Raw genomic sequence first — 12301 nt, forward strand, 5'->3', positions numbered from 1 at the left:
CGGCCCGCCCCGCCGGCCGAAGTCCCGCCGTGGCCCGGCCCGCCCCGGAGGCGGGCGGGCGCTGGCCGTTCGTTGCGGCCAGCTCCGCGGCTCCCGCGTGAGCCCTGAGCCGCCCGTGAGGGCTCTGCTGTCCGCCGCCGCCCAGGGGCAAGGCCGTCCCGCCATCGCCGGCAATGTTGGAGTCCGCCCGGCTGCCGCAGCCGCTGCCCGGGGGGTTGCCGCTCTCTCGATGGACTCTGTCAGTCGATCCCAGCGCGCCCAACCCCCTGCTGCCCTCCCCCTCTTTCTCTCCTGCTCCTCGACACCGTGCCACCCCCTATTTCTTTTAACTTGCTACAGAGTGCGGTGAGGAGGGAAAGCGATGGTTCCCGGGCCTGGCTCTCCCTGCCTGTTCCACACAGAGCAGTGCTGTGCCCTCCGCCACAGGGCACACCCCAGACCCGGCAGCACCAGCAGGGCGAACGTGAGGGGAAACAAAAGCTAAAAGCTGCGGTAAATGATTTAATCGCAAACAGGATTCCAATTAGAATTGATAATTTATTAAAGGAACAAAGGCAAGCAAACAGCGCTGGCTGTGCCGGGAGTCTCTGCCCAACCGAGACACACACCTTACAGACGCCATTTTTGGTTTCTCTCTCCTATACTAATACGTATTCATAACTGTCTCTAAAATGGTTGGCCCTTGCCAAAAATGGGTGTATCCCCCCTCTTACAGGTCACTATGCAGATAACAACAGGACCGGGTTAAGTTGGTGTTCTAGAATGTTCGCCAGGTGGCTCCTGCAAAACACAGACAGGATAGACACACCGTCTCGTCTGCGGCCATACAGACAAAACAATCAAAGGTCACACTTCACCCTGTGGCCCTAACACTGTTCCACGCTGACACGAATCAGTTAAGCACATTTCACAAAAGCCATCATTTTGAGAGATTTATTCTAAGGAATATTGTACCCCAATACCCAGCACTCTCTGAAAGGCAATAAGGACCCTTCGGACGGGTATGCGCCCCTGTGGAGGTGGGTTGACTACCACCCATTTCTGTGCTCTGTGTTTCTTTCCAGTGTACACAGGTACAATCCCAAAGAGCACGGGTGCACCCCAGCTGCTGGGTTGAGAACAAGCCTGAAACTTCGTACGCTCCTGACTTTGCCGGAGTCTTTTTTTCCACCTCGTAAAATCTCCACTGTATAGTTTTGGAAAAACCTCTCCATTCAGTCGGGTCATCGCATTTGGGAGGAGGTCCGTGATCAGAGGGAAATTGTGCATACAGAGGTGACCTCCTGGGCTCTGCATGGATTTTTATCCTCAGGGGCCTGGCTGAGGTACCAGCTAGGGAGACAGCTGATGTTTAGGTCATAAAGTCTGCAGTTCTCTTGTGTCCATGTCCACATATAGTATGTGCAGCCTGTTTCAACAGCAAGTGCCAGCACTTTACAGGACTGCTCCGATTGCACGACGCTACTTGCTGATGCAGACAAAACCTAAGACTAGGATGAATTCCAGACACTGGACTTTGACCTCATCTGCAGAGCCCATTGCACAAGGAAACTGTAGTACAAGACCACTAGATGAGCCCTGTGGAAAGCAGAAGTGTTGGTTGCAAGGAGCAATACACCAGTGACACAGCAGCAGCATGCTTCAAAATTCTGTAAGATACAAAATGCCTCCAAATGACCAGATAGATACTAAAATAAAATGCCAGTATTTGTGATATTAGTCCCGTGTCCTCCTCCCTGTTGTGCAGAAGCCCTGCTTTTAATGGTTCTCTGAGCGGGGTATTCTGCCACGTCACATCACGCCCAGATGCCTGCCAGGTTGCCCTCAGTGTGCTGGCTGTTGTAGATACCATTCTGGAATGGCCAGCTGTCCCCTATAATATATAGGGAACTTAAGTTTGGAACCGAGCACAGTGAAAGGTTGTACCCCTACCCAGCAGTCTACTTTCCTCCCCCATTCTGTACCTGAAGGGGCATAATGTGCCCGTGTTCACTACTCCACCACTACTTATTGATGGAAGCTGAAATCCATGCGATGTTTAAATTAAGTGGGCTGAAGAATGGAACATGTCTTCTGGTATTCCTAAAAAGATTAATATGGCCAGGGCACCTTTGGGCACAAGAACTTGGAAGAACGCATGGATCAGCTAATTTCTGTTTGAAGCACTTGGAAATTAAGTTAATGAAGCACCATGGGGCTTTTGCATGAGCAAAAGCATATAGCTTTTGATTAATATTCCAGAGGGATGTAATCAACCCCAGTGGCTTATGGCCACGCTTACTCAAGTGAAATAAGAGAGACAGAAAGGAACGGTCAGGAAACGGAGATGGGAATATTGTCAAAAGTTTGGTGCTGTTGAATACTCTGGAACTAATTGACCTGCCCACACCACTTAGAAGCTCTGAATTACTGCTTTGAGACATTTTATATATAGGCTTCCAGTGTGCCTGTTGCTTGGACGGGACATTATGACCCTTAAATACAAAATAGCAGCAGCCAAAGGGCATAAGAAAGCTTTATTCAAGAACAAATTGCAGTCATGATAAATGCATAAAATGTTATACTTGTTCCTATACAGAATCTTATCGGTCACTTTGCAGCTAAAGCCATTTCACTAAACCAAAAATGTTCAATACACCAAAACTACGAAAAATTAATATTTCTCCTCTCCCTGTGCTTGATCGGAAGATCTTCTACTAATCACAGTATTTTAAGGCTTTTTTCTTATCTCTGAGCTGTGAGGAACAGACAAAAAAAATTTTTTTTTTCAATTCGTCCACCTGAAGAAACAAACTCACTGGTTTTTGAGATGCAAATCTTAGGCAATGTTTTGGTTAGGATTATCCTTTTGCATACCATTTATCACGACAGTTTTCCTTAGGTCCAACTGAAGCCAATTTAGTGTGACTTAGGTAGGATCTGTACTGGCAAGGTGTTGAGGAACTTATCTGTATGTCAAGGTGCTGTTCAAACACAGATACAATAAGATCAACTTCTGTGGTACTTTCTTTTGATATACCTGCAGGATTACTACTTTAGTCTTTGCTAGTCCTCCAGCCTGTGAAAATGTTGTCACATTAATTTTCTGCAAATAAGGCTTACAAATATTTCGGGGGAGGGTTCTTGATGTACCTACTAAATGCATGCTGTAAATTTACTCAGGTTTGGGATTTGGGGAAGGGTGGGGCAAAGTTGTCTCAGTGGCAGCTTTTGCAGTAGCCTTTCATTCTCTGAGTCACAAAGCTAGTTTGATAGGTGATCGGGACAGGAGCTTTCCAACTCTTTCGGTTAGAGGATAAAGCAAAGGTGAAACCAGTTATGTCACTTACAGCCCACCGGAGGAACAGCCAGTTTAGTGTGGAGATAACACTACTGTAGTGTCTGAGAACATCTTTTCTAGCTTGTCAAATAAAGGTGTGTTTGCTTACAGCTGCCAGTCGTTGTTACAATTTTAACTGTGAAAGAGCGGACGCTCCAAGGCACAGAGTTCTGCTGTGGAACTGGTGACAGGCTGGCCGAGAGCTTACGTGCCAGGGTTTGAGGGGAGGCCAACAAGGGGACGTCATGGGGGTCAGCTGCTACTGGCTGCTCTCTCAAGATGAGCAAATGGATGAAGTCTTCTTTAAACAACTAGAAGTCTCATGATTACAGGTCCTTCAGCACGGGAGTGGATAAGCTAGTGAACAGGCGGCCCAAAGACGTGGCATATAAATTCTCAGAGCTTTGAAAAAAGGCTGAACAAAGCCCTGTGCAATGTGATCTAACTTGGACGTTAGCTCTGTTTTGAGCAGGAGTTGCTCTGAATCGACATCCTGGGGTCCCTTCTAACATTTTTCTATGATTCCATGATTCTAATGGAGAGCTGCTTGTGGATTAATATGTGATCTGCTTTGTAAATGTTAAAGTCTATGTTTCTCTATTAGAAATTTGTGATGCAGATAGCGAAATGAAAAGACTTGCCTAGCTCCCAAGGGTTCTGTACGATTAGATCATTTATTTTGAAAAACGTAAAGAAATTCATGAGTTCCAAGACTCTCTTATGCTATAGAACCACTCACCAATTAAATCTGAAGTGTTTCTGATAGAAGTTATTGTTACATGCTTCCTGAGCGAATTAAATTAGATGTATTGTGGTAAACTGTCAATAGAAGAGCAGGAAATGAAACCTAGACGACTTTTCACCTAGAAAACTTTTCTTACCCTTTATTCTAGGTCCATATTTTCAAACTATTCAAAATAACAGCTTCACACTTTTTAGTCATAGAATATAAGGCAGGCAAATAATAAGTAGGTTTATAACTCATGTTTCCCTTTCCCCTGCTATATACTCTTCTCGTATTTCAATAGAAATTGCATAGCTAAAACTTTCTCAAGGTCCTAGAAATCCTGCTGCTTTTGTTTTTCACGTTATTTCAGTGCTTCTGAAATATCCCATTCTGCAAGGTGCCACATATGCTTACGTACTGGAAACAAGACTTGAGCTTTCTTAATATCTCTCTCCCCGTAGGTCTCTGTATAAAGAAGTCAGAATGCTGCCTCTCTACCTACATGAAGCACTGAGCAATGATAAAAGTAAATGTAAACAGCACCTCCCCAATTTTAATGTTTGGTAGTCAAGTTGATTAGCTTTCTGTGTTGGGTTTGTGCCTTGTCCCTATGTTGCGCACTTAGAGATCTGTGGAGTATTTGAATTGTTGTGATAACATTCCTTCAGCTGGGTCTCTGTTGACTATCAAAAAAAGCAGCAGTGGCAGGGCTGCTTTCTGACTGTAATGGCTTCTGGTGCTGAATTGGCCCGTGGAGGAGTCAGACAACCTGAAGACATGGCAAAAGGTGGCCCAGGGAGTATCTGCCCATTTTGTGGCAACAGAATGTTAAATCAGGTCAAGCTGCCCGGTGTTAATGTCACCAAGAGAATATAAATGACCTGTTATTACTGGAAAATTAACTCCACAATGGCTGAACTGCTTTGAGTTTTTCTATGGATCGAGAACAAGTTTTTACAGAAAGGCAATTTCTTCTGTGCCTGTTTTCATCTTTTTCCTTCCCATATCTTTCACATATAGCAAGCACAGATTCTTCTGGTGGTTTAAGCAAAGACTGGGATGCCAACGTGGAAAACAATTTGTCTTTACTGATAGTGAGTCACAGTTAGCCAATATGCATTCTTCAAATTTTACAGATTAGTGCTGTTGCTGTGCTATCATTGTTATATATCTTTGAATCATACAACGGTTTAGGTGGGAACGGGCCTTAAAGATCATCTAGTTCCAACCACCTGCCCTGGGCAGGGACACCTCCCACCAGACCAGGTTGCTCCAAGCTCCGTCCAGCCTGGCCTTGAACACCTCCAGGGATGGGGCACTGACAGCTTCCCTGGGCAACCTGTTCCAGCGCCTCACCACCCTTACAATACAGAAATTCTTCCTGATATCCAATCTAAATCTGCCCTCTTTCAGTTTGAAGCCGTTAGCCCGTGCCCTATCATTACACTCCCTGATAAAGAGTCCCTCCCCATCCTTCCTCTAGGCCCCCTTTAGGGACTGGAAGGCTGCTCTAAGGTCGCCCCGGAGCCTTCTCTTCTCCAGGATGAACATCCCCAGCTCTCTCAGCCTGTCCTCATAGCATAGGCGCTCCAGCCCTCTGATCATCTTCGTGGCCCTCCGCTGGACCCCTTCCAGCAAGTCCACGTCCTTCTTGTGCTGAGGACTCCAGAGCTGGACGCAGTACTCCAGGTGGGGTCTCACCAGAGCGGAGCAGAGGGGCAGAATCACCTCCCTCGACCTGCTGGCCACGCTTCTTTCGATGCAGCCCAGGATGCGTTGGCTTTCAGGGTTGCAAGCGCGCATTGCCTGCTCATGTTGAGCTTCTTGTCCACCAGCACCCCCAAGTCCCTCTCCTCAGGGCTGCTCTCAAGCCATTCTCCGCCCAACCTGTAGGTGTGCCTGGCATTGCCATGACCCAGGTGCAGGCTCTTGCACTTGGCCTGGCTGAACTTCATGACGTTCACACAGGCCCACCTCTCGAGCCTGTCCAGGTCCCTCTGGATGGCGTCCCTTCTCTCCAGTGTGTCGACCGTGCCACACAGCCTGGTGTCGTCAGCAAACTTGCTGAGGGTGCACTCAATCCCACTGTCCATGTCACTGACAAAGACGTTAAACAGCACTGGTCCCCGTACTGACCCCTGAGGAACAGCACTCGTCACCGTGGGCTGCCCAGGCAGGCAGGGACAGCCGGGCATGCCACCGCCGCTCGGCCAGCAAGACACGCCAGCAGCTGCTGCAAGCTGCCGCCTCTGCCACCAGCACCCTCGACTCCTTCTGCCGCGGGCTGGGAACCGGCCAGCAGCACTGCAGCCAGCGGCTGCCTACGGCCGGTCCCACCTGCTGGGGGCATCAACGGTGAGCGGGGCAGACCTGCGAGGGTGAGGACGTTCAGGCCTGCCCAGCAGCTCCCTCCAGCCTACAGCGCAGCAGGGAAGGACGCCGCCCGGGACATCACAAACAAGGTCCTGTGCAAAGTTTTCCCTGCCAGCCATGGACCCAGCCAGCAGCCAGCAGCACCGCGGGACCGTGCACATTGCAAGGCTGCGGCCATGACTGAAAGAACAGACAAGGTGTTGGCAGCCAGCAGCAGCAAGGCCCCCGCGGCTTGTCCCACACTGAGGGGGGCACAGGGGGTCACTGGTGCTGCCAGCAGGGCCCCTGCACCAGCTTCCCTGGGCAGGCACGCGGGGCCAGGACACCAAGGACAAGCAGCACAGCAAGATCCACCTACTTCTCCCATCTTCAGTGAGCAGGCCCCTGCAGCAGAGGCAGAGAGGCAGGCACCTGCCCCATACACACCCCGAGAATATGAGGACAAGGTTCTGCAGGACACACCAGCACCCTCGACCTCTCCTGCTGCGGGCTGGCAAATGGCCAGCAGCACCGCAGCCAGCGGCTGCCTACGGCCAGTCCCACCTGCTCGGGGCATCAACGGTGAGCGGGGCAGACCTGCGAGGGTGAGGAGCTTCAGGCCTGCCCAGCAGCTCCCTCCAGCCTACAGCGCAGCAGGGAAGGACGCCGCCCGGGACATCACAAACAAGGTCCTGTGCAAAGTTTTCCCTGCCAGCCATGGACCCAGCCAGCAGCCAGCAGCACCGCGGGACCGTGCACATTGCAAGGCTGCGGCCATGACTGAAAGAACAGACAAGGTGTTGGCAGCCAACAGCAGCAAGGCCAGCTCCCTCCAGCCTACAGAGGAGCTATAAAGGACACAGCCCGGTGCCTCACGAGTGAGGTCCTGGCCAAGGTTTTCCTTGGAAGCGGGGGACCCAGCCAGCAGCCAGCAGCACCACGGGGAAGGGCTGAGGCCATGACACCAACATCAGACAAGGTGTTAGCGGCCAATGGAGGCAAGGCTTTTGCAGAGGATCCAGCCATCCTGTCCATCAAGACAGAGTCCCTGGAGGAGCTGGAGAGGAGCTGCCTGGCCCGCACCAGGCGCAGCCTGGCCCAACTCAGCAATGCCACCCTGCAGTGGCAGCAGGACAGCCCGGAGGAAAAGCCAGGGGCCTTGGCCGAGGAGCAGGAGAAGTGCAAAGACAGCAGTGACAAGGAGCTGTCCCAAGGGGAAGACATCAGCATCCACACCATCTGGGTCAACGCCTCCGTCCCGGAGCTCTTCCAGGACACCCACGCTGGTCCCCAGGAGGAGTCCGGCCGGCCCAGCCGCCTGGGCACAGGGGTGGCAGGAGACATAGCTGGAGACCTGCAGAGCGCGTCTCCTGCCCTGGCTGGTCCCACGGATGCTGAGCCGGCAGCTTGTGCCCTGGCCGGAACTCCTGAGCAAGAGGGGCACCGCACGCCTCTGGCTCCCATGGCAGAAGAGGAGGCAAAGGCAACCGCTTCTCCCATCCTCAGCGAGCAGGCCCCTGCAGCAGAAGTAGAGAGCTGGGCACCTGCCCCATACACCCCCCCAGGCTATAAGGACGAGGCTTTAGAGGACACAATCCTGAGCATGGTGAGAGAGGCTCTCATCAATTCTGTGCCTGTGAGCCAGCGCTCGCAGGCACCTGCCCCATACACCCCCCAGAGTACAAGTACGAGGCTCTGCAGGAGACAGCCCTGCTCAGGTGAGAGAGGCTCTCATCAATTCTGTGCTTGTGAGCCAGGAAAAACTGGCAAAACGCAAGGCTGCAGCAACAGCAGCAACACCACCTGCAGCACCACAGGACAGCGAGTCTGCCTCGGCTGCAGAGCCTCGGGGAGAGGCCAGCGCAGCCCCTCTCATCCCTTTGGCACGTGAGCATGGAGAAAACATGGCTTCTCCCACGTCGGAAGACCACTACGATGAAGCGGCTGCTTCAGTGCCTGAAATCCCTCTGGCAGAAGCCGGCGCTCCGCACTTTGCCCCAGCAGCACAGGCAGAGAGCCAGGCACCTGCCCCGCGCAGCCCCACAGCCTACGAGGCTCTGCAGGACATGGCCCTGTGCATGGTGACAAAGGCTGTGGTCAGTGCTATGGCTGTCATCCAGCACAACCTGGCCCAAAGCACCCAGGCTCTCGGCAGGGACACCTCCCACTAGACCAGGCTGCTCCAAGCTCCGTCCAGCCTGGCCTTGAACACCTCCAGGGATGGGGCACTGACAGCTTCCCTGGGCAACCTGTTCCAGCGCCTCACCACCCTTACAATACAGAAATTCTTCCTGATATCCAATCTAAATCTGCCCTCTTTCAGTTTGAAGCCGTTACCCCGTGCCCTATCATTACACTCCCTGATAAAGAGTCCCTCCCCATCCTTCCTCTAGGCCCCCTTTAGGGACTGGAAGGCTGCTCTAAGGTCGCCCCGGAGCCTTCTCTTCTCCAGGATGAACATCCCCAGCTCTCTCAGCCTGTCCTCATAGCATAGGCGCTCCAGCCCTCTGATCATCTTCGTGGCCCTCCGCTGGACCCCTTCCAGCAAGTCCACGTTCTTCTTGTGCTGAGGACTCCAGAGCTGGACGCAGTACTCCAGGTGGGGTCTCACCAGAGTGGAGCAGAGGGGCAGAATCACCTCCCTCGACCTGCTGGCCACGCTTCTTTCGATGCAGCCCAGGATGCGTTGGCTTTCAGGGTTGCAAGCGCGCATTGCCTGCTCATGTTGAGCTTCTTGTCCACCAGCACCCCCAAGTCCCTCTCCTCAGGGCTGCTCTCAAGCCATTCTCCGCCCAACCTGTAGGTGTGCCTGGCATTGCCATGACCCAGGTGCAGGCTCTTGCACTTGGCCTGGCTGAACTTCATGACGTTCACACAGGCCCACCTCTCGAGCCTGTCCAGGTCCCTCTGGATGGCGTCCCTTCTCTCCAGTGTGTCGACCGTGCCACACAGCCTGGTGTCGTCAGCAAACTTGCTGAGGGTGCACTCAATCCCACTGTCCATGTCACTGACAAAGACGTTAAACAGCACTGGTCCCCGTACTGACCCCTGAGGAACAGCACTCGTCACCGTGGGCTGCCCAGGCAGGCAGGGACAGCCGGGCATGCCACCGCCGCTCGGCCAGCAAGACACGCCAGCAGCTGCTGCAAGCTGCCGCCTCTGCCACCAGCACCCTCGACTCCTTCTGCCGCGGGCTGGGAACCGGCCAGCAGCACTGCAGCCAGCGGCTGCCTACGGCCGGTCCCACCTGCTGGGGGCATCAACGGTGAGCGGGGCAGACCTGCGAGGGTGAGGACGTTCAGGCCTGCCCAGCAGCTCCCTCCAGCCTACAGCGCAGCAGGGAAGGACGCCGCCCGGGACATCACAAACAAGGTCCTGTGCAAAGTTTTCCCTGCCAGCCATGGACCCAGCCAGCAGCCAGCAGCACCGCGGGACCGTGCACATTGCAAGGCTGCGGCCATGACTGAAAGAACAGACAAGGTGTTGGCAGCCAGCAGCAGCAAGGCCCCCGCGGCTTGTCCCACACTGAGGGGGGCACAGGGGGTCACTGGTGCTGCCAGCAGGGCCCCTGCACCAGCTTCCCTGGGCAGGCACGCGGGGCCAGGACACCAAGGACAAGCAGCACAGCAAGATCCACCTACTTCTCCCATCTTCAGTGAGCAGGCCCCTGCAGCAGAGGCAGAGAGGCAGGCACCTGCCCCATACACACCCCGAGAATATGAGGACAAGGTTCTGCAGGACACACCAGCACCCTCGACCTCTCCTGCCGCGGGCTGGCAAATGGCCAGCAGCACCGCAGCCAGCGGCTGCCTACGGCCAGTCCCACCTGCTCGGGGCATCAACGGTGAGCGGGGCAGACCTGCGAGGGTGAGGAGCTTCAGGCCTGCCCAGCAGCTCCCTCCAGCCTACAGCGCAGCAGGGAAGGACGCCGCCCGGAACATCACAAACAAGGTCCTGTGCAAAGTTTTCCCTGCCAGCCATGGACCCAGCCAGCAGCCAGCAGCACCGCGGGACCGTGCACATTGCAAGGCTGCGGCCATGACTGAAAGAACAGACAAGGTGTTGGCAGCCAACAGCAGCAAGGCCAGCTCCCTCCAGCCTACAGAGGAGCTATAAAGGACACAGCCCGGTGCCTCACGAGTGAGGTCCTGGCCAAGGTTTTCCTTGGAAGCGGGGGACCCAGCCAGCAGCCAGCAGCACCACGGGGAAGGGCTGAGGCCATGACACCAACATCAGACAAGGTGTTAGCGGCCAATGGAGGCAAGGCTTTTGCAGAGGATCCAGCCATCCTGTCCATCAAGACAGAGTCCCTGGAGGAGCTGGAGAGGAGCTGCCTGGCCCGCACCAGGCGCAGCCTGGCCCAACTCAGCAATGCCACCCTGCAGTGGCAGCAGGACAGCCCGGAGGAAAAGCCAGGGGCCTTGGCCGAGGAGCAGGAGAAGTGCAAAGACAGCAGTGACAAGGAGCTGTCCCAAGGGGAAGACATCAGCATCCACACCATCTGGGTCAACGCCTCCGTCCCGGAGCTCTTCCAGGACACCCACGCTGGTCCCCAGGAGGAGTCCGGCCGGCCCAGCCGCCTGGGCACAGGGGTGGCAGGAGACATAGCTGGAGACCTGCAGAGCGCGTCTCCTGCCCTGGCTGGTCCCACGGATGCTGAGCCGGCAGCTTGTGCCCTGGCCGGAACTCCTGAGCAAGAGGGGCACCGCACGCCTCTGGCTCCCATGGCAGAAGAGGAGGCAAAGGCAACCGCTTCTCCCATCCTCAGCGAGCAGGCCCCTGCAGCAGAAGTAGAGAGCTGGGCACCTGCCCCATACACCCCCCCAGACTATAAGGACGAGGCTTTAGAGGACACAATCCTGAGCATGGTGAGAGAGGCTCTCATCAATTCTGTGCCTGTGAGCCAGCGCTCGCAGGCACCTGCCCCATACACCCCCCCAGAGTACAAGTACGAGGCTCTGCAGGACACAGCCCTGCTCAGGTGAGAGAGGCTCTCATCAATTCTGTGCTTGTGAGCCAGGAAAAACTGGCAAAACGCAAGGCTGCAGCAACAGCAGCAACACCACCTGCAGCACCACAGGACAGCGAGTCTGCCTCGGCTGCAGAGCCTCGGGGAGAGGCCAGCGCAGCCCCTCTCATCCCTTTGGCACGTGAGCATGGAGAAAACATGGCTTCTCCCACGTCGGAAGACCACTACGATGAAGCGGCTGCTTCAGTGCCTGAAATCCCTCTGGCAGAAGCCGGCGCTCCGCACTTTGCCCCAGCAGCACAGGCAGAGAGCCAGGCACCTGCCCCGCGCAGCCCCACAGCCTACGAGGCTCTGCAGGACATGGCCCTGTGCATGGTGACAAAGGCTGTGGTCAGTGCTATGGCTGTCATCCAGCACAACCTGGCCCAAAGCACCCAGGCTCTCGGCAGGGACACCTCCCACTAGACCAGGCTGCTCCAAGCTCCGTCCAGCCTGGCCTTGAACACCTCCAGGGATGGGGCACTGACAGCTTCCCTGGGCAACCTGTTCCAGCGCCTCACCACCCTTACAATACAGAAATTCTTCCTGATATCCAATCTAAATCTGCCCTCTTTCAGTTTGAAGCCGTTAGCCCGTGCCCTATCATTACACTCCCTGATAAAGAGTCCCTCCCCATCCTTCCTCTAGGCCCCCTTTAGGGACTGGAAGGCTGCTCTAAGGTCGCCCCGGAGCCTTCTCTTCTCCAGGATGAACATCCCCAGCTCTCTCAGCCTGTCCTCATAGCATAGGCGCTCCAGCCCTCTGATCATCTTCGTGGCCCTCCGCTGGACCCCTTCCAGCAAGTCCACGTCCTTCTTGTGCTGAGGACTCCAGAGCTGGACGCAGTACTCCAGGTGGGGTCTCACCAGAGCGGAGCAGAGGGGCAGAATCACCT

This window comes from Chroicocephalus ridibundus, chromosome 1 (genome assembly GCF_963924245.1).
Source record: "Chroicocephalus ridibundus chromosome 1, bChrRid1.1, whole genome shotgun sequence".
Classification (NCBI taxonomy): domain Eukaryota; kingdom Metazoa; phylum Chordata; class Aves; order Charadriiformes; family Laridae; genus Chroicocephalus; species Chroicocephalus ridibundus.